Below are 25,407 nucleotides of genomic sequence, written 5' to 3' on the forward strand. Positions count from 1 at the left end.
GACAGGGGAGCCTGGTGGGCTGCCATCTATGGGGTCGCACAGAGTCAGACACGACTGAAGCAACTTAGCTGCAGCAGCAACAGCAGCTACTGGAAACACTGGAGCATCTCATTCTGGCTCACCCATTTTTCATACTAGTTTAAGTTTCCACTCTAAGTTGATTATTTTGGAGTGGGTTATCTGGACTTCAGTAGCCTTTTCACTGCTAGAGGAGGGGAAAGTGGTGTGTGTCACACTCAGCCGTTCACTTTTCTGTTTGCAGGGGCTGGGACTGGAGTTAGTGGGATCTGTGCTTACTGGTCTTACACAATCCCAGAGAGGAGAAGTGCCTTATTCATCTGATATCTCTAGTGCATAGAAGAATGCCAGGCCCATAATAGGTGGTATTTCTTAAAATGACCTGAGTTCAGAAGAAGGAAAGTTGTTTTACGTTAATATTTGAATTATGAGGCTTTAAAAAAAGGCACATAGAATATAAATGCATTCTCTTAAAATTATACTTTCTATAATTTCTACACTATTTTGTATAACACAATAAAAATAAAGTGTGTTTATTACTCTTTCAAGAACTTCCTCCAGCCCATATCAGAATGTACTTTCAGTAGGAGCTCATCCCAGTCACCAAGGGAGAGAGGAATGACATTGACATATGAATGACCGTTTGCATTTGTGATGTGAGTGAGGACATTCAACTAATAAAGTGCTCTGAAGCCAGCTGCAGGGGAGATGTATACCCCTGATCTCACAGGGATTCCATGGTCGAAGAAAAAAAAAATCAACCCAAATGAAAACTCCCAGCTTACATCAGGAAAATACTGCTGCAGACCTTTAATGAGATCCCTAGGTGAACCAGTTTTTATATGGGCCTGTTTGACTTCTACAGATATCTGGCTAGACCTTGATTGATTGTCAGGCTTTTTAAGTAGCATTGATTTTTTTTTTTCTGCAGCAACATTGGGATGATGAGGTCATTGTATTTTGCCACGTTATTGAAGTTCTTGTTAAAGCAACTTGGATGTTAAAAGCATATCCCGGCACTGGCTTCTTGTTCCAGCTAAATTTTGAGAGATGGGAAAGTTGAGGTAAGTGAAATGATAGAGGCTAAAAAAATTCTCCTTTCTGGTTATGGGGCGGGGTTGTGTTTCAGGTTTTTATGAATTAGAATGATAGTTGGTAGCTCTTCATCACAGCTGATCGCTTCTTTTCATTCTTGCTTTGTTGCTCAGTTTTGTCCGACTCTTTGAGACCCTTTGGACTATAGCCCGCCATGCCCCTCTGTCCATGGAATTCCCCAGGCAAGAATACTGGAGGGGGTTGCCATTTTCTTCTCCAGGGGATCTTCCCGACCCAGGGATCAAACCCATGTCTCCTCTGTCTCCTGCATGGCAGGTGGATTCTTTACCTGCTGAGCCATCTGGGATTTACTGAGCAGGGACTGTCATGAACATCTGACGCACAGGACCTCTTTGTCATCACTACACCTCTGTGAGGCAGGTGTTATTCTTTGCACCTTGCAGATGGGGACGCTGTGTCTCAGAGAGAAGGGTTGCCTTCTCAGGGTTAACTAGTCAATGGAAGAGCTAGGTTTTAGATCAAGCGATGGCACCCCACTCCAGTATCCTTGCTTGGAAAATCCCATGGACAGAGGAGCCTGGTAGGCTGCAGTCCATGGGGTCGAGAAGAATAGGCCACAATTGAGCGGCTTCACTTTCACTTTTCACTTTCATGCATTGGAGGAGGAAATGGCAACCCACTCCAGTGTTCTTGCCTGGAGAATCCCAGGGATGGGGGAGCCTGGTGGGCTGCCATCTATGGGGTCACACAGAGTCGGACACGACTGAAGCGACTTAGCAGCAGCAGCAGCAGCATGGCTGACTCCAAAGCCCATGCTTTGAACTGCTGGTTTCCTATATTATGGAACTGCTGTTTTCCCATTCTCTTACATCAGAGAGTAGGATTGGAGGCTGCTGCTTAAGTGACAATCCTTCTCTCCCATGTGAACCTGGGTCCTAGGGAAAAATGGAAAGAGTACCATCCCTTGGGAAACAGCATCCTGACCTTTCCACTTGCAGACCTGAACCTCCTTCAGCTTGAGCAAAGCTGTGTCCCTGAAGGGGTCTCAGAGGGCTTTGCACATTTTGGGATTCCTCCGGCTCCCACCTATTGATCGGTGGCTGCCAGAAGCTTTAATCCGATTAGAGTCTCTAAAACTAGTTTCCATCTCTGGCGCCTGACTCGGGTTTCAGAGCAAGAGGAAAAAGTATGACATCACCCCTGCTTGCATCTGTGCTGGGTGGCTAATGAAATTACGTGATGGATTTGAGGACCATTAAAGTCAATGTTGATCCTGATTATTATTAAGAGTACTTTCAAATTTACTGCACTGTGGGGCAGGCTCGAAAGCATCATTTTTCATAGGTGTGTTCATTGCTCTGGATTTTAATGCACAACTCCCTGGGATATAGGGAACGCTAGCAGCACAGAGAATCAATTCTGAAATCTGCAGATGAAAGTGAGTGGAGCCCTTTTGCTGGAGGGAGAAGGTTCTGGGATTTTTCCATAATGAGGCATCGTGATGACCTCGGACTATAAAACGTAACAGAATATGTTTGTCAAATAAATATGAAGCACTGCAGTTTCCATTAGCATCAGCAAACAATAGTATTTTTTTTTAAGTTCAATTGGTTAGTGTACAAAAAAGTGTTCAGTTCAGATCACCAATCCACTGAGCATAGACACTGAGCTAACACTAGAGATACACTATACTGAGGGGAAGGCCAGGCTTGTGTTCTTTATCAGGATGTTTCAAGGGCCCAGCTAAATGTCGGGCATGCAGATTATTCTCTGTCTTAAAAAAAATACACACGCATCCATGTATAACATAATACTATAAAATGCATAGATCTTAACTGTACAACTCTATAAATTTATATGCATACACAGAGCAACACACACATGCACACCTATGAACTAGGCCTCAAATGAAAATATAGAGCATTTTCTATATCCTAAAAGGCTTTGTCTTGCCTCGTCACATTCCCCCAACAGAGATAACTACTATTTTGACTTTATGCATAGGTTGATTTTGTCTATAATAAATATACTTCATATACATTCATATAAATCAATTTTCACATAAAAGGAATTATGCACTATGTAATCTTCATCCATGTTGCTACATGTAGTTTGTTTTTTTATTTTTTAATTTTTCTTTTATATTTGGGTTGTTTTTAATTGCTACACAATATTTCATTGGTTAAATCAGTTCAGTTCGGTCACTCAGTCATGTCCGACTCTCTGCGACCCCATGGACTACAGCATGCCAGGCTTCCCTGTCCATCACCAACTCCCGGAGCTGACTCAAACTCATGTCCATTGAGTCAGTGGTGCCATCCAACCACCTTATCCTCTGTCATCCCCTTCTCCTCCCACCTTCAATCTTTTCCAGAATCAGGGTCTTTTCCAATGAGTCAGTTCTTCGCATCAGGTGGCAAAGCTTCAGCATCAGTCCTTCCAACAAATATTCAGGACTGATTTCCTTTAGGATGGACTGGTTGGATCTCCTTGTAGTCCAAGGGACTCTCAAGAGTCTTCTCCAACACCACAGTTCAAAAGCATCAGTTCTTCGGTGCTCAGCTTTCTTTGTAGTCCAACTCTCACATCCATACATGACTACTTGAAAAACCATAGCTTTGACTAGATGGACCTATGTTGGCAAAGTAATGTCTCTGCTTTTTAATATGCTGTCCGTGTTGGTCATAGCTTTTCTTCCAAGGAGCAAGCATCTTTTAATCTCATGGCTGCACTCATCATCTGCAGTGATTTTGGAGCCCAAGGAAATAAGATAAGATCTCTGACTGTTTCCATTGTTTCCCCATCTATTTGCCATGAAGTGATGGGACCAGATGCCATGATCTTCGTTTTCTGAATGTTGAGTTTAAGCCAACTTTTTCACTCTCCTCTTTCACTTTCATCCAGAGGCTCTTTAATTCTTCTTTGCTTTCTGCCATTGGATAAATATTGTGCCATTAATTTATTATTCTATAATAGATATTTGGATTGTTTCCAGTTTTTAGCCGTTATAAACAAAGCCATTTGAATATTCTTGTACATGTCTTTTGATGGAATTTTCTCCTTGTTTATTTTGGGCATATATAGAACTGGAACTACTGGATCATTTAAAATATTTTTGAATTGTTGAATTGAAAAACATAGTCCTTAATTTGTCTGTGGCCCACTCAGACCTTGCAAAATAATGCTGGTCACCTATCGCATGTGTTCTTAGTAGAAAATAATCACTGATAGCAAAGAATTAAAGCAGCATATAACAAAGCTGCTGCTGCTGCTGCTAAGTCACTTCAGTCGTGTCCGACTCTGTGCGACCCCACAGACCACAGCCCACCAGGCTCCCCTGTCCCTGGGATTCTCCAGACAAGAACACTGGAGTGGGTTGCCATTTCCTTCTCCAATGCAGGAAAGTGAAAAGTGAAAGGGAAGTCGCTCAGTCGTGTCCGACTCCCAGCGACCCCATGGACTACAGCCTACCAGGCTCCTCCATCCATGGGATTTTCCAGGCAAGAGTACTGGAGTGGGGTGCCATTGCCTTCTCCGATAAACAAAGCACTCATTATTTATTTATTACAATGATAGTATGAACTTAAACACGTTGTTTTAATAAAAATATGCCCCAAACTTGGTCATCTAATAATTTTATTACAACAAACTCAATATTATACTGGAGTGTAATTACATATTCATGGTATAAATTCATAGTTAGCATAGAATTATTTTAAAGAAACTACTGAGAACCTACTATGTGCCAGAAGACACTGTTCTGGACACTGGGGCTCTAGTAGAGAACCCACAGATAAGGAAAGGTCTCTGGCCTTATGAGGTTCTAGTAGAGACATAGATAATGGATGTCAAACAAATAAATATGTGCTATAAAACATACCACCAACGAGACATATAGTGTAAACAAATTTTGGGAAGATTACAGATATATCTCCTTTAGCAATAGATTTATGGATGATTTGTATTTGAACCACATCTATATATAGCTTAAAGTGTAGTTACTGAAAATTAGAGGCCAAATGTCCTATTCCTATGCATAGTACTAAAATAATAATAATAATAGCTAACTATGTAGTTTAAGCCATGGATTATCTCATTTAATCTTCCCAGTATCTTTATGAAATAAGTACTAGCATCACCAACTCAATGGACATGAATTTGACCAAACTCTGGGAGATAGTGGAGAACAGAGGAGCCTGGTGTGCTGCAGTCCACTGGGTTGTAAAGAGACATGACAGCAACTAAATGACAACAACAGCAACAACTAGTCTCTTATTTTAATGGTGAAGAAACTGAAGTACAAGGGGTTGAGTCACTTACCTGAAGTTAGACGACTAGTATGTGGTGATGCTGGGATAAAACCAAGCAGTCTGACTTTAGAGCCTGTACTCTAATTATTGCTCTATTCTGTCCTCCAGATGGACAAATATGCATTAATATACACTGTCAAGTTACCCAAATGGCACCCAATAAATTCATAAAGATGTTATACTGACTGTAAGGTACAATGCAAAAGCCAAATGCAAATAGTAATGTTGGAAACCATGATCAATTGTAGACAGCATTAATGATACATGATTCTCAAATTGTTTCCTGAAAACCACTGAGATTCTGTCCTGTGTGCTCATGCACAAGTTTTGCAGTATGTTCAAATGAGTAGCTACCAGATATCTTAACCCAATACTGAATTTAAAACTTCAGTGAACTATATTCATAGCTCTAATGTAGGAAGTATAGATAACTCACCAGTAGGCTATTAGTAGGGAATATTAGGTTGTAGGTAAAAATAAAAGCTAGTAGAAAGTGTGCCATTTGTTGTCAGTTTGAAAGATTTGCATCTCTGGGTCTGCTCATGCTCATTGGAAAGGCCCTCCTGAGAATCATTGACTAACATAACGAAAATGTACAAAGAAACTTTACATAACATGTTAAGTGCTGTGGCAAGTAGTCTGTGTTGTCATGAGTGAGGCTTAGTAAATAGCTCCCCTGACTTCCTCTAGAATTCTGAAACAAGAGATAATTCAAAAGTCAGATAGTGATGAAGATACTACAGTTACTGATTGAAACAATAATGTAGAACTCTGGAAAGAGATTTATGCACTCAGGCAGAGCAGCCCTGGACAGACAGGCCTTTCCTAGAAGGGACAGAGCGTGCGTCAGGAGGTGGGAGGAATGTGTCCTCCGTGGGCAGTTTGCTCCCCCCGAGAAGAGGAGTAAGACTTATCCATGTTGCTCTGTCTCCCCTGGGAGGACTTGGTGGGAATAGATATGGGGCAATAGTGTCATGGATGTGGAACTCCCTTCACGTGGGAGGGAACATTAGGCTTGGGGAAGAAGTTTTTCTTGCACTGAAAAATACTTTGGTATGTATCCTGTGGGGCTTCACAGAAAGGATGCAGCTAACCCGGAAGAGGAGAAAGCTCTCTTCAGAAGACAACTTGTGCTGTCTTGTAGAGCTAGGAGCTAGCCAGATGGAAGTTGGAAGGCAGGATGCTTTAGACCAGGGTTTGGCAGACTACAGCCCACAGGCCAAATGTGGCCTGTTGTCTGTTTTTCAAAATAAGAATTTATGGGAGCACAGCCACATTTATTTGTTTATGTATCGGGTATGTATTTGTGCTATAATGGCAGAGTTGAGTAGCTGTGACAGAGACCATATGGCTCCCATAGCCTGAAATATTTACTCTTTGGTCTTTTACAGAAAAACTTGCCAGCTTCTGCTTTAGGCAGGGGTAATGCTCGGGTGGGTGAAAGAAGATGGTCGTGTATTGGGGATGTGGGCTGGGCACTGTAATTGGTTTGATACTGTTGGGACATGAAGCAGGAGGCAAGTGGTGATTAAACAGATGGATACCTGGTTCTCTAAAACCTTACAGTTTTCTACAGAGAACAGTGGTGTGGGCATACAGGTTAATTATATTAATTGTATGAAGACAGGCAAAGATTTAACAAACAGAGCCTTTAAATTCATAAAGAATTTGCATCATTATATTCAAGTCAAAAGACACATGTAGAAGAAGGAATTGTGACAGTAAGATGTTTTGAAAGGATGAAATTGGTCATTTCTATTTGATTGGCTTGAGGAGGGGTTCAAAGAAGAGGCATGTTGCTATTTTGGCCACAGCTATGGAAAGGTAATGGGAAGGGTGAATTAGGAAGGGGAATTTTTTTTTTTTTTTCCTGCATAGGGATGCACTTTAGAGTCAGAATGTGAAGACTGAGTGAAGTGAACTTGAATCTCTTTGCCTGGGAGAATGAATGAGGATGGTATGCCAGTATGGAGGACGGACTCTATGCCGAGAGGAGACCAGAGCCTGGGTCTTTTAAAAACAGTATATCTCCTCTGCTCCCCAGCTGTTAGAATTTTTAAAATTTATTAATGTGTGAGCATTCCTCTCTGTCCCTACTCATTCTGCTTCCAAGAAAGATGATTTTTACTTTTCAGCTTCTGGGATTTTATTTATCCTGCTTAGGATAATAGAGAAAGGCTGAACCATTAAAAGAAGGACTGGTGGCTCAGACAGTAAAGTGTCTGCCCACAATGTGGGACACCCGGGTTCGATTCCTGGGTTGGGAAGATCCCCTGGAGAAGGAAATGGCAATCCACTCCAGCATTCTTGCCTGGAAAATCCCACAGATGGAGGAGCCTGATAGGCTACAGTCTATGGGGTCGCAAAGAGTCGGACACGGCTGAGAGACTTCACTTCACTTCACTTCACTTAGGAGATTAGAATTGAGAAGAAATGAAAGTACTGGTGGAAGGGATGGCAGAGTGACTGGAGAATACATCCAGGCAGATAAGGAAGGATGGAGGAAAAGACCACAGTTAGTTTTTTGGGCAATACTGAGAAAAAGGATGTGAAGGAGTTCAGAGAGAGAAGGAAAGAGTCTTTGTGGGCAGCCCTGAGTATCTGGGTAAGATAAATAAGACAGTGGGCATGATGAAGGTGTTTGCTATCAGTTATGAATTGGGTTCCATCTGATGTTTTCAACAGCCTTACTAAAGGTTAAGACTATTGTCATTTAATTCTTGGCTGCCAAACAGCTGAAATAGGACATTGTAGAGACCAGACCAAATAGAGTTAATTCTTCCTAAACACTTAAAAAATTTTTTATGCCCTAATGTTCATAGCAGCACCATTTACAACAACCAAGATATATAAACAACCTAAATGTCCATTGACAGTTGAATGGAAAAAGGTGTGGTACATATATACGATGGAATATTACTCATGAAATAATGCAATTTGCAGCGATATGGATGGACCTAGGGATTATCACACTAAGTGAAATAAATCAGACAAAGACAAATATTATGTGATATCACTTTTATGTAGAATCAAAAAATAGGTGCAAATGATTTTAGTTATAAAACAAAGAGACTCACAGACATAGAAAACAGATTTATGGTTATCAAAGAAGAAAGGGAAGGAGTGATAAATTAGGAATTTAGGATTGGCAGGTAAAAATTACTGTATATAAAATACATATATGACAAGCACGGGGAATTATATTCAATACTGTATAATAACTGATAATGAGAATATATATATAACTGAGAATATATATATATGCTCTTTATGTTTATAGCTGAATCATTTTGTTATACATCAGAAACTAACACAGCATTGTGAATCAACTGTGATAGGGAAAGTTTTAGTAGATTCAGTCGTGTCTGACTCTTTGTAACCCCATGGACTATAGCCTGCCAGGCTCCTCTGTTCATGGAATTCTGCAGGCAAGAATACTGGAGTGTGTTGCCATTTCCTTCTCCAGAGGATCTTCCCCACCCAGGGGGAACCTGGGTCTCCCACATTGCAGGTAGATTCTTAACCATCTGAGCCACTAGGGTATGTCACTAAAAAGTTATTTTCATTCAAACAGCTTTGTCACAGTTTAATTGACACACAGTAAATTGCACATCTTTAAAGTATATAAGTTGATGTGTTTTGACATGTATACACATGTGAAGTCATCACCATAATCCAGATGATGAATATAACCATCACTTCCAAAAGTTTTCTTGTAACATTTTGTAATCCTTCCTATTCCACTGTCCCTAGGCAACCACTGATCTGCCTTCTGTCATTATTAATTGGTTAGCATTTTCTAGAACTTAAGTGGAATCATGCAGAATCTACCTTTTTTTGGGAGAGGAAGCTGACTAATTTCATTCAGAATAATTATTTTGATATTTATTCGTGTTTTTGCATATTACAGTAGATCATTCCTTTTTCATTGTTGACTAGTAGTCCATTGAATGGATATGCCACAGCCTGTTAGTCTGTTCATCTGCTGATGGATGTTTGAGTTGTTTCCAGTTCTTGGCTATTACAATAAACCTACTATGAGCATTCATGTTCTTGTCTTTGTATTAATATGTGCTTTAAGCTCTCTTGGGCAAATACTTAGGAATGTAAGGTTGGATATATGGTGGATATATATTTATTTAAGAAACTGCCAAACTATTTTCCAAAACAATTTTACATTCCTATTGGAAGTATATAAATGTTCTATTTTCTCCACATACCACACCTTGGTATATTAACTCTTTTTAATTTCAGCTATTCAAATATGTACAAAGTGGCATTCCATCATGGTTTTAATTTTTATTTCCATAATGATTAATGATGTTGAACATCTCTTTATGTGCTTGTTGCTGCTGCTGCTAAGTCACTTCAGTCGTGTCCGACTCTGTTCAACCCCATAGATGGCAGCCCACCAGGATCCCCCGTCCCTGGGATTCTCCAGGCAAGAACACTGGAGTAGGTTGCCATTTCCTCCTCCAATGCATGAAAGTGAAAAGTGAAAGTGAAGTCACTCAGTCGTGTCCGACTCTTAGCGACCCCATGGACTACAGCCTACCAGGCTCCTCTGCCCATGGGATTTTCCAGGCAAGAGTACTGGAGTGGGTGGCCATTGCCTTCTCCACTTTATGTGCTTATTTACACATAAATATATCTTTTGGTGATGGGTATGTTCAAATTGTTTGATCATTTTTTATGGGGTTGCTTTTATTCTTATTGATTTTAAGGGTTCTTTATATATTTTGGATACAAGTCCTTTATCAAATATTTGATTTGTCAATATTTTTTCCAGTGTGTGGTTTGTCTTTTAACTACTCTAATGGTGTCTTTCAAAGAGTGTATGTTTTTAATTTTGATGAAGTCTAATTTATTGATTTATTTTTCATTTGTGAATTATGGATTTGGGTGTTATTATCTAAGGAAACTTGGTCTGATCCAAGATTTTATCATATGTTTTCTTCTTAAAGTTTTATAGTTTTAGGTTTAGTTTTATAGTTTCAGTTTAGTTTTAAGTCAATTAACCATTCTGAGTTTATTATACATGTATGAAGTATGGATTAAAATTCTTCCCCTCCTTATTCTTCTCCTCCTTCTTCTTTGTGTATGGCAATCTTGTTGCTTCTGCACTGTTTGTTGAAAAGATTATCCTTTTCCCACTAATTGCCTTTTCACCTTTTTCAAAAATGCATATATTTATGACTCCATTTATGAATTCTTTATTCTATTCCATTGATCTATTTGTCTATCTTTACACCAATACCATGTGTGTTGATTACTGTAGCTTTATAATAAAATCTTGAAATTAGGTGCTTTTAGTTCTCCAACTTTGTTCTTTTTTGGTCAGAGTTGTTTTGGCTGTTCTGTTCTTGGAATTCTCATGTGAATTTTAGAATCTGTGTGCTGATTTTTGGGATTTGATTGGAGTTGTGTTGACTGTCTAGATTAATTTGCAGAAAATTAGTATCTTAACATCATTGAGTGTTCTAATTCATGAACATGGTTTTATTTAGGTCTTCAAAAATTGGTCTCAGCACTGTTTTATAAGTTTCACTATGGATATTGCATAATCTTTTGTCAGAGTGTTTTGCAATGGTATTTCAAATGGTGATTTTTTTTTTTCACTCTGTGATTCTCTGTTGCTAGGATATAGAAATATAATTGATTTTTGTGTATTGATTTTGAATCTTACAACTCTGTTAAATTCACTTATTAGTTTCCGTAGCTTTTTAAAAAATAGGCGAATACCTTCTAATGAACAAACTGAATGGGCATATATCCTTAAATGAAAGGTAGTGTCCATTGGTTTGAAGTTGGCTTTTTAAGCTGGTCAAGGATGTTCTCTGGACTTCCCTGGTGGCTCAGACGATAAAGCGTCTGCCTACAATGCAGGAGACCCGGGTTTGATCCCTGGGTTGGGAAGATCCTCTGGAGAAGGAAATGGCAACCCACTCCAGTACTCTTGCTTGTAAAATCCCATGGACAGAGGAACATGGTAGGCTACAGTCCATGGGGTCTCAAAGAGTTGGACATGACTGAGTGACTTCACTTTCACTTTCAGGATGTTCTGCATTTGTTCTGGGAATGGCTCTGTGGTGCTTCTTTCAAAAAGATAAGGTCTTTTTTGAGGAATGGGTTGGGGTAAAATCATAGTGAATGATTGCTCGCTCCCAGACAAGGGTCGGGGGAAGCACATTAAAAATAGATTATGGTGGACAAGAACAACAAACACTTGAAAAAAACCTGAAAACTCTGTTCAAGGACATTCCTTATGTACCAAATGGAGGTAAGTCTGCAGGAAATGGCATGCAATCTTGCAGATGGTTGTAGGAATGGGTGAAGGAAAAGACTTCTACATGACAGCACCAACTCTGAGAGGGTGGGCTAACATGGAGAGTGTTGCCTATGTTTTTGTGCTAATAAGTATCTAGATGATGACTAGAAAATTTACTTAAAGCATCTGGAAATTTATTTCCGTTTTTAGATTATTGTTAACATGTGGATAAGATGAAGTTGGGGGGACTCTGTTTTTAGTTGCTTCTTTCATGTCTCAGAGGCACAGTTGTTGCAAAGCAAAAAACAGCAGATTCAGGCAACAGAATGATTATGGCAGAAGAAGGATTGAGATGACTCAATAGAACTCCAGTGTTTCTCTTGTGGGAGTTCAATGCTATTGTTGGCAGTAAAGAGAAACTCTGGCATAGGCAAGGGCATGTACAAGTAAGGCTTACATTAAGTGGATCTGGGCATTCAATTTTATGTAAAATTTGGTGGGTCTGGCAAAATAAATGATTCCTGTTCTCCATCTGTTCTGTAGAGTCCCTTTGTCCCAAGGAGATATGTTAGGGGCTGCTTTGAGGGCAGAGATGATGGATAAGTGAGCAGAGATCTAGACCCTCCATCTTCCTTCATCATACCCCTAACTTCTCCATTCAACCAGAGGTCCTTACCCTCCTTTGGGAAAAAAAAAATCTGTTTAATGTGTTAGGATTTTTTATCAAAAGTTGTTTTCTACATAATTGTTTGTGTGTGTTCACATGTGTGTGTGTTTGGAACCCAGTGGACAAAGTCAATGAAAGTGATCAATGCTGAATGCCTTCCTCAGAAACAGGATGCAGAATGTCACACAGAGCTTGTGCTCTCTGCCAAAATCAGAGGAAGTTGCTTCCTTCCTTGCATCCGGTCCTACTTAAGTGACAAGTTACTGATGGCCCAGTGTTTGGGTTGCCACATATTGCATGGAACATATTTGTGCTCAAAATTATTGTTATCTGCAATTTAAATTTAGCTGGATGACCTGTATTTTTATTTTCTAAATCTGGCAACCCTAACCAGTGTATAATTCATAAAAAAAAATAGTGAATGTATTCTTTAACATAATGATTTTGCTAAACACTGACCAAAAATTTCTCACTTTTGTGTGTATGTGCCTCATACTACGTTAATCCCTGGGCTTGCCTGTACAGCTTTCTAGAAACCAGCCATCCTTTCTTGCTGGAATGTGGGTACATGTGGTAAAGAACCTGCTTGCTAATGCAGGAGACACAGAGACGTTGGTTCAATCCCTCTGTTGGGAAGATACCTTGGAGGAGGAAATGGCAACCCACTCCAGATTTTCTTGTCTGGAGAATCCCATGGAGAGAGAAGCCTGATGGGATACAGCCCATAGGGTTGTAATGAGGTGGACACCACTGAAGTGACTCAGCACAAACAGTGTTGTCACTGCTTTTTCAGTCCAGAAGGTCCTCCCTCGCCCCAGGACACTGAAGACAAATTAATCTAAATTTGGCCATTGAACCTGTTTTCCCAATTCTTGCTTTTTGTCAAGAATAATTTCATCTTTGAAATTTCAAGTTGCAAGTTTTAATTGGAATATTGATGGTGTCTTACAGTCCTTCATTGTTATAATATACCTTTTCCTTAAAGAGATAATTAAAACATTTTTGTCTCTGTCACTAGTACTTATTTATCTTAAAATTATAAGTTTATACCTTTTGCCACCTTCATCCAATCCCTTTGTCCTGACCTTCCACCTCTGGTAACCTCAAATCTGATCTCTTTTTCTATGAGGCAAGCCTCTGTTCATTTTGTATGTTATTGCCAAGTCCTTAGTTTATGCTACTAAAAACAGTTTGCTTTGGTTCTCTATCCTTCTTTCCTTCTTTTGTATATGCCTGTTAGGATCTGAACTTATCAGTGAGCGCCTTGGTAGCTGCATTGGCATTTCAGATGTCTCTTGCTTGTCCTTCTCATTTAAATCCCAACACAATAAGTACTATTATAAGAAAGCTTTCTGGACAGTAAAACTAAATCCATGTTTTTCATGATTCATCATATGAATGGTTCATAGCTGCTTTCAGTTCAGTTCAGTCACTCAGTCATGTCTGACTCCTTGCAACCCCATGGACTGCAGCACGCCGGGCCTCCCTGTCCATCACCAACTCCTGGAGACTATTCAAACTCATGTCCATCGCGTTGGTGATGCCATCCTACCATCTCATCCTCTGTCATCACTTTCTTCTGCCATCAATCTTTCCCAGCGTCAGGGTCTTTTCTAAGGAGTCGGTTCTTCGCATCAGGTGGCCAAAGTATTGGAGTTTCAGTTTTGGATCTCCTTGCAGTCCAAGGGACTCTCAAGAGTCTTCTCCAACACCACAGTTCAAAGGCATCAATTCTTTGACACTCAGCTTTCTTTATAGACTAACTCTCACATCCATGACTACTGGAAAAACCATAGCCTTGACTAGATGGACCTTTTGGTAAAGTAAGTAATGTAAAAGTACTTTACTTTGGTAAAGTAAAATAATGTCTCTGCTTCTTCATATGCTGTCTAGGTTGGTCATAGCTTTTCTTCCAAGGAGCAAGTGTCTTTTAATTTCATGGCTGCAGTCACCATCTGCAGTGATTTTGGAGGCCCGCCCCCCCACTCCTCCGCCAAAATAAAGTCTGTCACTATTTCCATTATTTCCCCATCTATTTGCCATGAAGTGATGGGACCAGATGCCATGATTTTAGTTTTCTGAATGCTGAGTTTTAAGCCAACTTTTTCACTCTCCTCTTTCACTTTCTTTCATCAAGAGGCTCTTTGGTTCTTCTTTGCTTTCTGCCATAACAGTGGTGTCATCTGCATATCTGAGGTTATTGATATTTCTCCCAGCAATCTTGTTCTAGCTTGGGCTTCCTCCAGCCCAGCATTTCTCATGATGTACTCTGCATATAAGTTAAATAACCAGGGGGACAATATACAGCCTTGACGTACTCTTTTTCCTATTTGGAACCAGTCTGTTGTTCCATGTCCAGTTCTAACTGTTGCTTCTTGACCTGCATACAGATTTCTCAGGAGGCAGGTCAGGTGGTCTTGTATTCCCATCTCTTTAAGAATTTTCCAAAGTTTGTTGTGATCCACACAGTCAAAGGCTTTGGCGTAGTCAATAAAGCAAAAGTAGATGTTTTCAGACATGTGTTAAGTATTGTACATTTATCATCATATTCAGTTCTCATAACCCTATGAAATAGGTGCTATATCTTCTTTTTATAGAAGTGGAAACCAAGACACAGAGAAGTGAAGCAACTTGTCCAAGGTCACATAGCTAGAAATCTGTAGAGCATAAAATATGAACGTATCTCTCTCTAACTTGACAAGATTACTTAGGCTATTTTGTTATACTCTACAAACAGTGCTTTCTTGTTCTAGCTTCAGTCAATCATGTGCAATAATCATCTGATTGAGTTAGTTTTTTCAGCAAATCCTTTTCCACCTAGAAGGACTAGCCATCTAATTAGGTGCCAACTTGTATTCCAAATAATTAATTTTAAAAGGCACATACAACAGAAGCCCAGCATCTAGTGAGAGAAAGGGGGAATATACGTGTTTGTATATTCATGACATTTCTTTCCCCAGCTGGGTTTAATTCCTTTTGCTTGTGGATTTATTAACAGAAGCCGGATGTTGGCATTCTCTCTCCTCCAGATTCCTCAACGTGGGACCTGTTTTCTAGCAATGTGTTAATTTTACACCACTTTAGTTCATTAAAATAATTGGCAAGTTCCTTGAGTTCATCACAATGGGAGTTTACCTATTTTTAACTCTCCAAAACTTAATGTGGTAGTGCTATTTTTACTCAGAAACTAATTCTTCACAAGTTATTTCTGAAAAAATTTTCTTCATGAAGAAAGTCCATTTAACCATTTCCAACTCATAGTGGAGGGAAAGCCAACTCTCAGAGAAGTTAAATGATCTACAAGGGGTTTCCCAGAGCCCAGCTGAAGCTCCAGTCTCAGGTACGTATCAGGACCCACTGCTCTTTTCTGTCCTTGGCAACAAGAATGGTTCAACTTGCAGTATCTGTAACTCTCAGTTCTGATTGCCAGCCACTGTCCTTTACAGTGTGAACGACTTGATCGTCACAACTCAGAACTGTCATCAGATGCCCGCCCTCCTCTGCACGTGCCCCTCAGCAAGAAGTCTGCTTGCCTGCTGACTTGGTTTGGGTCTGCTCCCCTTATCCCCCATGTTATTTGGGGATGGCTTGTTATCGATGTCTAGGAGGGGTCCGGCAGGTGTCCCTCCATTCTCGTACGTACCATCCCACAGGGGCAGTGCTTCTGTTCTCTGGGCTGGTTCCTTGGGCCCGTCACCCTTCTTCCTGCTGCTGTGGCCATTTGCTAAGGCTGGTGAGCAGGCTGAAAGTGGAGGGTTGCTTCTCAAAGTAGATAGAAGAGGCTCATTGACATTCTACCAGGGGGTTGTCTTTCAGCTGATGGTGAAGGAGACAGAAGAGCTGCTTTCTGCAGAAAGCCTCAGTTAAAGTCCAAATGTGAGGTTTGGGAGGGGCAGCCTGGTGCTTGAACCTGGGCTCAGTCCTGGGCTCCTCTCTGCCCACGCACAGTGTCTGACGACCCAGTTTGCCACCTCTCTGCTGATGCCCCCTCGGCTCTCTTCTGACCCCCACACCCATGTGTTCCCTTGCCTGCTAGGCAATCCACTTTGATTTCTAAAGGGCAGATCTAACTAGTGTATTCAGAAAAACTCTTGACCTTCCTCTCCAAACCTGCTTTCTCTCATTCATCTTTTTCGGTAAATGTCTACTTCCATCTTTCAGTTACTCAGGTCAAAAACGTGGGCCTAATCTGTCATTCGCTTTTTTCTCTCACATTTCACATTCAGTCAGTTCTCAAATCCTGTCAGCAGTCTTGTAACACATGCTCAGCATCTGACCACTTTCATCGCCTCAAGTCTATCACCGAAGTCCAGACCGCCTCCTCTCTTTCCTAGATCACCGCATCAGCTCCCCCCTTGCTTCTCCTCTTGCTCTGCCAAGTCTCATCTCCACATACTATTTAGGTGGATATTTTAAAAACATAAGATTATACTCCTGCTGAAAATCCCTCTGAGATGTCCCATCTCACTTGTCACAAAATGCAAGAGCCTTCATGATCTGGCCACCTCACCTCGAATCTCTTATCTCACCTCTAGCCCATTGCCCCTTGTTTTGCCTCCAGTCAGGTCACAATGCCCTTCTCACCTGGAACATGCCAAGTACACGGTGCTCCACTTCCTGGAACACTGCTGCCCTAGGGACCCACGTGACTCCCCGCTCCCTTTACCTCTCTGCTCCTATATCGCTATATCAGAAAGTCTTTGCTGACCTAGATAAAATGCTACCCCCAGCTGAGAGCAGGCCTTTCTTTGTTTTTGTTTACTGTGTACCTCCATTACCTACACATGGCAGACACCTGGTAAATATCTGTGTCTGGTAAGTACAAACGAATTCATTTGTTCCCAGGCAAGAGAAGAATTTTGTTTTTTCTTAAATCGTCTTTAATTCAGTTCAGGGTTTCAGTAGTCGATGAGTATCTTGTGTGATCACAGGAAGATCACACGACCTGCTTTTTTCATCTGTAAAATTCAGGATTGGACTAGGTCACGTGTTAGGCATGTTTTAGCCCCCTTTTCTGGTTTTGTAAATGTGGAGTCTCTTCTGTGATCCAACAATAGCATACTGGGGTTGGGGTGTCTTCTCTGGTCCTGTACCTGTGCTTGAAGTGGTGGAGACAGCCTTTCTTTCATACATCTGTCCCCTTGCTGACCCTTTCCTGCATCTCACCATCGAGCACATTCTGTACTTGTGCTATTACAACACACAGCATGCAGTAGCAGTTGTGACATGTTTCTAAACACCACTCAATAGTAACAGATCATCAAAGTTTGTATGTAATTTACATTAAAAAGTCAGAATGTGAAATGAACTATCAGTTCAGTTCAGTATCTCAGTCGCGTCCAAGTCTTTGTGACCCCGTGGACTACAGCACACCAGGCCTCCCTGTCCATCACCAACTCCACATCCACATACTGTTTAGGTGGATATTTTAAAAACATAAGATTATACTCCTGCTGAAATAGTATACATAAGATTATAGTATACGTAATCAGGCCATTGTGACTTGCCTGAAGGGGAAACAGGGGCAATAGTGTGTGGAGTTTATGCAAACTCATCCATCGAGTCGGTGATGCCCTCCAACCATCTCCTCCTCTGTCGTCCCCTTCTCCTGCCTTCAATCTTTCTCAGCATCAGGGTCTTTTCCAATGAGTCAGCTCTTAGCAACAGGTGGCCAAAGTATTAGAGTTTCAGCTTCAGCATCAGTCCTTACAATGAATTTTTCAGGACTGATTTCCTTTAGGATGGACTGGTTGGATCTCCTTGCAGGCCAAGGGACTCTCAAGAGTCTTCTCCAACACCACAGTTCAAAAGCATCAGTTCTTCGGTGCTCAGCTTTCTTTATAGTCCAGCTCTCATATCCATACATGACTACTGGAAAAACTATAGCCTTGACTAGATGGACCTTTGTTGGCAAAGTAATGTCTCTGCTTTTTAATATGCTATCTAGGTTGGTCATAACTTTCCTTCCAAGGACCAAGTGTCTTTTAATTTTATGGCTGCAGTCACCATCTGCAGTGATTTTGGAGCCCCCCAAAATAAAGTCTCTGACACTGTTTCCACTGTTTCCCCTTATATTTGCCATGAAGTGATGGGACCGGATGCCATGATCTTAGTTTTCTGAATGTTGAGCTTTAAGCCAACTTTTTCACTCTCCTCTTTCACTTTCATCAAGAGGCTCTTTAGTTATTCTTGACTTTCTGCCATAAGGGTGTTATCATCTGCATATCTGAGGTTATTTATATTTCTCCTGGCAATCTTGATTCCAGCTTGTGCTTCATCCAGTCCAGTGTTTCTCATGATGTACTCTGCATATAAGTTAAATAAGCAGGGTGACAATATACAGCCTTGATGTACTCCTTTTCCTATTTGCAACCAGTCTGTTGTTTAATGTCCAGTTCTGAGTGTTGCTTCTTGACCTGCTTACAGATTTCTCAAGAGGCAGGTCAGGTGGTCTAGTATTCCCATCTCTTTCAGAATTTTCCACAGTTTATTGTGATCCACACAGTCAAAGGCTTTGGCATAGTCAATAAAGCAGAAATAGATGTTTTTCTGGAACTCTCTTACTTTTTCAATGATCCAGCGGATGTTGGCAATTTGATCTCTGGTTCCTTTGCCTTTTCTAAATCCAGCTTGAACATCTGGAAGTTCATGGTTCATGTTGAAGCCTGCCTTGGAGAATTTTGAGCATTACTTTCCTAGCATATGAGATGAGTGCAATTGTGTGGTAGTTTGAGCATTCTTTGCTCAATCAACTATACTTCAATAAAAATTAATTAAAAAAAAGAAAAAATATTACATTGGAAAAAAAAGTCAGAGTGGGTTCAAGACCATCTGTGAAATGATCTGACCTTGTTCATCTTTATTTTGCTCTGCTTCCTTGAGTGGAGAGAAATGGTGGAGCCCAGTGGGAATTATGCATGACCCAGGGGACTGTCTTTGGGGAATGTCTTGTCTGTGAATGTCATTGGTATTATGTGCTATGGTGGGAAAACAACAGATTTAGAGCCACTGGTGTTACAATGCTTGCGAGACAGAGGTAAGAGATGTGGTCTCTGCCTTCGGAGAGTTAAAGGTCCAGATGAAAAGACAGGACATATTTGTACTGTGAAAGGGTGTGTAAGAACACAGTGTGTGTGAGTGCTGGATGGATCCTGCAGGGTGGTATCTTCATGGGCCAGACTGTTTGTGCGATTGGGTCCTAAGAGAAGGAGGCTTGAGCTGTGTCTTGAGGGGTCTCTCCTCCTCTCAAGGAGCCTTTTTAACAAGGTGCTGTCTCTTTCTCTCCTTCCTGGGATGATATCAGCTTGGTTAGCATGAAGCATCAAGACTTCTGTACTACTCTTTGAAAGTGAAAGTGAAGTCGCTCAGTTGTGTCTGACTCTTTGCAACCCCATGGACTGTAACCTACCAGGCTCCTCTGTCCATGGGATTTTCCAGGCAGGGATACTGGAGTGGGTTGCTATTTCCTTCTCCAGTGGAATCTTCCTGACCCAGGGATTGTACGCAGGTCTCCCACATTGCAGGCAGATGCTTTACCGTCTGAGCCACCAGGGAGGGTACTGCTCTTTGAGGTCTCCCTATAACCACACTGTCATAAATTCTCTTTGAATGATCCTAGTTTAGGTGTTTCCTGTTGGGACTCTGACCAATACGATCTTACAGACACTTTTCCTTTCAATGGGAATATATGAGCTCTCCCAGATTAATCTTCTTCAGTGTTGTGCAATCTCACAGAAAGATAGGCTTGACATCTACACCAGAGAAGAATGAGCACCATTTCTCAGTCCCTGCCCTGCTCTTTCAGGTCGCCTAGGAACACTGTTTGTCTTTGTTGATGCTTATGCTACCTTGTGTGGGTCAAGAAGGTATTTGTCCTTGATATCTTGAATAAGTAGGTTGACAATATAACTCATTTTCCTCAGTGGAACACTTTTGAGAGTTCAAAGGTGCACCATAAATAATTATGCAGAGAGAATAGGTGTAAACCAGGACTGTTGAGATGGTGAGTCTACCCAGAGAAGGGAATTCTAATTGTGTTTCATTAATCTGAATCACAATCCTGTCCCTGAGAAAGTAATGATCACCGCTTCAGTTTGCTGGAGTGACTGTCTTGGTCATCTTCAGGAGTGCTGTTCTGAGCTGCAAGGAAGATCCTTTGTTATCTCTCCCAATTACTGCATGGAGAAGCCCAGCTCAAGAACTCCAGACCATTTGGAGAACTGAATGGCCTCACTGCTGGGCAGAGGCCAGGCAGCAATACAGGTAACTGGGCTCCTCCTAGCATTGCCTTTGATAAGGAATTAAGGTCATATGACCCATTTTGAGAGGTCTGTCTCTCAGTGTTTTCAAATTCGAAGTCACTGTTATCAACATAATTGAAGCATGGTCTGGCCCAGGGAAGAAAGTGATTCTGAGTCTGGCAGGCACACAATAGATGAGAAAGATGCAGGTCTTCAGAAAGGAAGGGCAAGGGCACTTCAATCAGCACTAACCTTGTGAGCAAAGGCCAAACCTCAGGGTGCCAGCTGCTACACAAAGCAAATTGGAGACCTGAGCCACATCCCCAGTGCCCTCGTGTGTGTGCAGGACTAGGCTTGTTTAGAGGGATACATTTTCTTTATTAACCTTCCACCAGCTAAAAATGCGAAGAGATGCTTCAAAGCGTCAGACCTCCCCAGTAGCCTGGGGTGTGTGTGTAGAAGCTGATGCTTCTCATTTGGCTTCATGGCATTAGCTCAGATGCAGTACTTGGGATTATCTAGCCAATTACTGCATTGGTACTCTGCCTCTCAAGAGATTTTCTTTTAGATTCTCTAATAGAAACATTTTGTTTTCCCTTAAAGAACAGTTTGGTCACCCTTTGGATAACCATCTCTTGTAATCTGTGCCAGAGTTTCTATTTATTTCTGCAGCTTGAACATACCCTTTTATTCCTCATTGTCTTAGTACTTGGAGTTCTTGTTGGTAATTTGTGGGGAGCACTTTGTATCATGCTCTTTAGCCTGGTGATCCTCATTTCTGTCTTTGAAAACAAAAGTATTTCTTGTGGTGGAAAATTCTTCATGTGCTTTCATACATTTGTATATGTATATTTTAATTTTGTGAAAGAGCAGGGAGCTACTGTGGTTTGTTGAAAAACCTCTTCCAGGATTAAGTGATATTATAACATCAGAGCAGAAGCTTTTAGCATTTGGAGCCTATTTATTATTTATTATGATGCAGATTGACACTTAGTTGAGTTGGAATTTTGGGATTGTAACATCAATAATGGTTAATCTCCTCAGTAATAAATTACACTTACAACTCTGATTGCTGCCATAAGGTGATTGGCTGTGGTTAAGATGATAGACCTAGTGGTTTAGCTCTTCTTAAGTATAGTTGACCTACAGAGGTTAGATAGGTGAGCATATGCTTTCAATTCCATTATGCAATATTTGTGAGGCTTAACTATGGAAGTATAACTGTGGACCACTGCTAAAGTGCACAACAATACCCATACATAAATTAGCACCTCTTTGGCTTTCTCTCAGTCATCATCTGTGCACTTCTTTTCCTTCGACTCTCCTCCTAGATTTAGAAAGTTTCCTAAGCTTCTTTTATTTTCTTGTCTGTGCTTCCGGACCTTTCACTGAAATTCTCCTGCAAGTGAACCTTTGGGTAGCTCCTGCCCTCATTCAATAAAAGCATTAATTTGCCTCCTTAAGCCTTTTAATGTATTCTAAAGTAAAGGGACAGATTGTTACTTCTTTCCTGGTCAGAACAACAAAAAACTTTCCTTTACAGTCTCTCTGAGCTCAAATGAAAAGAGGAACTCAAGGAATACACTGCAAATCACTTAGGAAGATCCTTCACTAATCAGAAACCTATTCCCTGTGGTCATCATACTTATTCATCTTCTCTTTTAAAAGATATGGAAACTTAGGTGGTTTCTAGGTAAGAAATGGTTGTGGCATTTAAAAGGAAGATCCATAATTCATTAGAGTGGTGCTACAACAGAAAAGAACCTTAATGCACCACATGAGTAATCTCTAGCCCACTTCATTTGTCCATCCATTTATGCATTGGTTCATTCATTCCTAAAACATTTACAGAGTGCTTGCTGAGTACGAGATACTGCTTGGTGCTAGAGAAAGTGAGATAAATGACTTATGTATTTATTTATTTATTTTTGGCTGATGATATAATAGTATACTCAGAAAACAGTAGGTCCCAGTAAAACTTGTAAAAATTAATAAAATATTTGTAAGTGACTGGATTTCATAAATAATTGAAAAAAAGGTCTTTTTCTTCCCAGTGACACCTAAAAAAGGAAGTGGGCGAAGTATTTTGTTCAAAATAGTGGCATAAAATTACCAAATATTAAAAAATAAAGTTGACAAGAAAAATAAGGGACCTACATGAAAGAATATGTAATAAATCTGAACAAATAGAAAGGTATACCACTTTCTTGGACAGGGAGACATTATATCATAAAAGGTCAAATCACCCAAAATGGTTATGTGAATTTAGTATAATTCTAATAAACTCTCAAACTACTTTTAATTGGATAGAAACAAGTCAAATGTCAGGTATAAAAGTAAATGCCCAAGAAATGCTAAGAAAAGTACGAAAAAAAAAAAAGAAATTCAGCAAAACCACTATATTAAAAATCAACATGGCATTCTTTTCACATTCTAAATGTTCTTTTGCATCTAATTTATAGTAGTCATGAGTTCTATTCTCTTGAAGAACTATGTAAGCTTCTGGCCCTTCATTACCTGTACTTGCCTTCTGTCTGACTCACAAGTTCAATGCTGACTCTCAGCAAAGGCCTGAACTGCTTCCAACATCCACAGAGATTGTAAGCCTCAGTGTTTTTCCTTACCCGCTGGGATCTGACAGCTTTCATTTCTGCTTCCCTTTAGTCACCCTGGACCATGGCCACGTCTTGTTCCTTGTCCTTGCTTTATCTCCAAAGTCTTAAATTCCAAAATGCCTGTAAGTCAGTTTAAGTAGCTCAAACTCTAATTTCTTTCCCAATTTCTTTTATATATGAAAGTGAAAGTTGCTTAGTCGTGTCTGACTCTTTGTGGCCCCATGGACTATACAGTCCATGGAATTCTCCAGGCCAGAATACTGGAGTGGGTAACCTTTCCCTTCTCCAGGGGATCTTCACAACCCAGGGACTGAGCCCAGGTCTCCTGTATCGCAGGTGGATTCTTTACCAGTTGATACATACACCTCACATACATATGCACACCTGCCTCTTCTCTTCCTCATTTCCCATTCTCATTCCTACCACTCACTCCAAATTTCCCATGTTGTGTATACCTCTCAGAGTCTTGTCCTTTGTATTCTGTACTTCCCTATTCGGATAGCAATCTCTATCAACTCCTGGTTGGCTCTAACTATTTTAACAGCTTTGTAATATTTCACAGGACCCTCAAGAGTCTTCTCCAACACCACAGTTCAAAAGCATCAATTCTTCGGTGCTCAGCTTTCTTCGCAGTCCAACTCTCACATTCATACATGACCACTGGAAAAACCATAGCCTTGACTAGACAGACCTTTGTTGGCAAAATAATGTCTCTGCTTTTTAATATGCTATCTAGGTTGGTCAGGGAGGCCTGGCATGCTGTGATTCATGGGGTCGCAAAGAGTCGGACATGACTGAGTGATTGAACTGAACTGAACTGAGCTGAATATTTCACAGTAGAAATAGACCATTATGAATTCAACATTTCCCTTTTGATGCCCATTTAATTTGCCTCCTGTTTATTTGTTGCAATGTGAACTGCTATAAGCACTCTTTCATCTGTATCTTGATGTTATTATATCTATAGGGTTTCCAGTACTTGGACTGGTGGTTTTAAAGGTATCACTTTAAAAAAAATTTTCATAGATGCTGCCAAGGTGCTTCCAAAAAGACTAACAATTCACATTTCCATCAGAAGAATATGAGATACTCCTTGTTGCTGCTTACTTTATAGCAATAGATACTGCTTTTTCTAACTTTTGCCGATCTGAAGCATATAGTAATGACACATCACTGTTACCTTAATTTTCTTTTCTCTGACCACTGGTAAAGTTGAACATCTTGTATTTATTACTTAACTGGACTTTCAGATAAACTCTTCTGTGAGTTGCCTTCTATTCTTGGCCAAATGTTGTGGGGAGAGGGAGTGGTCATTTGAGTTTTTTGTCATTCTTTCTTAACCCTCAGTTCAGTTCAGTTCAGTTCAGTCGCTCAGTCGTGTCCGACTCTTTGCGACCCCATAAATTGCGGCACGCCAGGCTGCCTTGTCCATCACCAACTCCCGGAGTTCACTCAGACTCACGTCCATCATGTCTGTGATGCCATCCAGCCATCTCATCCTTTGTCATCCCCTTCTCCTCCTGCCCTCAATCCCTCCCAGCATCAGAGTCTTTTCCAATCAGTCAACTCTTTGCATGAGGTGGCCAAAGTACTGGAGTTTCAGCTTTAGCATCATTCCTCCCAAAGAAATCCCAGGGCTGATCTCCTTCAGAATGGACTGGTTGGATCTCCTTGCAGTCCAAGGGACTCTCAAGGGTCTTCTCCAACACTACAGTTCAAAAGCATCAATTCTTTGGTGCTCAGCTTTCTTCATAGTCCAATTCTCATATCCATACATGACCACAGGAAAAACCATAGCCTTGACTAGACGGACCTTAGTTGGCAAAGTAATATCTGTGCTTTTGAATATGCTATCTAGGTTGGTCATAACTTTCCTTCCAAAGAGTAAGCGTCTTTTAATTTTATGGCTGCAGTCACCATCTGCAGTGATTTTGGAGCCCCCAAAAATAAAGTCTGATACTATTTCCCCATCTATTTCCCATGAAGTGATGGGACCAGATGCCATGATCTTCGTTTTCTGAATGTTGAGCTTTAAGCCAACTTTTTCACTCTCCACTTTCACTTTCATCAAGAGGATTTTGAGTTCCTCTTCACTTTCTGCCATAAGGGTGGTGTCATCTGCATATCTGAGGTTATTGATATTTCTCCCGGCAATCTTGATCCCAGCTTGTGCTTCTTCCAGCCCAGCGTTTCTCATGATGCACTCTGCATAGAAATTAAATAAGCAGGGTGA

General features: G+C 40.7%; 1 long non-coding RNA gene across 1 annotated transcript in view; it reads left to right on the forward strand.

Moving 5' to 3' along the window:
• The first annotated feature begins 953 nt into the window (after positions 1–953).
• Positions 954–25,407, forward strand: part of LOC104998442 — a 37,591-nt gene continuing 13,137 nt past the window's right edge. Inside the window, exon 1 of the long non-coding RNA XR_826459.1 lies at positions 954–1,082. This is a non-coding gene — a long non-coding RNA (uncharacterized LOC104998442). The remainder of the gene's footprint in view (positions 1,083–25,407) is intronic.

Source organism: Bison bison, unplaced genomic scaffold (assembly GCF_000754665.1).
Source record: "Bison bison bison isolate TAMUID 2011002044 unplaced genomic scaffold, Bison_UMD1.0 scf7180017864329, whole genome shotgun sequence".
In the NCBI taxonomy this organism is placed as follows: Eukaryota; Metazoa; Chordata; class Mammalia; order Artiodactyla; family Bovidae; genus Bison; species Bison bison.